The following is a 1,276-nucleotide window of genomic DNA, read 5'->3' as shown; positions in this document are numbered from 1 at the left end:
CTTGGGACATTTTCGTTGGTTAATAAAAACAAATAACAGTCTAGTTTTGTGTTTTCAATAAAAATTTTTTTATTTTCACTAAGATTGCATAAAATGGTATCGTAATTAAGTTGAACATTTAAATAAAAAAAGCAAACTATTGCTATTTCTATTATTAAATGCGCCAACATAAAGAAAATATAAATTATGTCTTTACATCAAAAACTTGACGCTGATGATATAATAATTGCATTTTTTATGGACCGATTAACGGATTTAAATTTGGTTTTACGGTAAATATTTCTTCGTAGTAGATCCTGTAATTATATGAACGAATTCACTACAATCTTGGTGAATTTTTAAAAAAAATATAAGCGTTTTTCTTTAATTTTTTATTGTAAAGTCATATAGCTCCGAATTAGATTTATTTTAATTTCTTATGTATCATGGTTTTCCTTCATGTTGATTATTATAATGTAGTCCAGCATCTGTTTCGAGATAAAATCTATTCACTTAAATACATGAACTATCTAAATAATTGCTTTTCTTAATTCATAAAATGAAATGATTACATTCGAAAAAGTGTTTCTATACATATCTTACTGTAAATTTGATTTTAGCGATATTAGAAAGCTTTAGTGTCTAAAATTCGAATAAAATATGAAATATTTTATGAAATTTGAACTATTATTTTTATCTATATATAACTTTATGCTTAAAAAGTCAAAAATATTCTATGGTAAATTCCGAAAGAAGCGATTTGCTACAATTAAATCCTTGAATTAACGAAAATATAAGAACAGGTTAAAAAAGAAAAATGCAAAATAAAATTATGTAAATCTGCTCTATTTTCTTTATTTTATACATGTCATTTTTTATGCTGTTTAATTTTGCTGATATTTATTAATTATTTTTATTTAAAAAAGCAAATTTTAAATATAATGAGTCAAATTTAATATAAAAAACTTATATTATGTAGGAAAATTTTTTGTTTTTCAGTGTTTCGCGAAATAAAATAGCTGAAATATATAATAGATTGTTATTAATTTAAATTTTTTCGTTCTAGAGAAACTGCAAATGATCAAATGTAAAAAAAAATAATTTTGATTGCCTTAATTTTTAAAAAAAATCTTGAATATTTTTTTTTGTAAACGAATATCACCAATAAAAATAAAAATTTTTGAATAGATTCACACCATATCAAAAAAATAAGTATTCACAATTGACATAATCTTTCAGTATTTTTAAATTTTATAGAGCACAAGCAATTACTAAATTAAATTTATAAAAGAGTTCT

Source organism: Rhyacophila brunnea, unplaced genomic scaffold (genome assembly GCF_057557595.1).
Source record: "Rhyacophila brunnea isolate RB1 unplaced genomic scaffold, BYU_Rbru_1.0 scaffold_80, whole genome shotgun sequence".
Taxonomy (NCBI): Eukaryota; Metazoa; Arthropoda; class Insecta; order Trichoptera; family Rhyacophilidae; genus Rhyacophila; species Rhyacophila brunnea.
Note: the sequence above shows the minus strand (reverse complement) of the source record.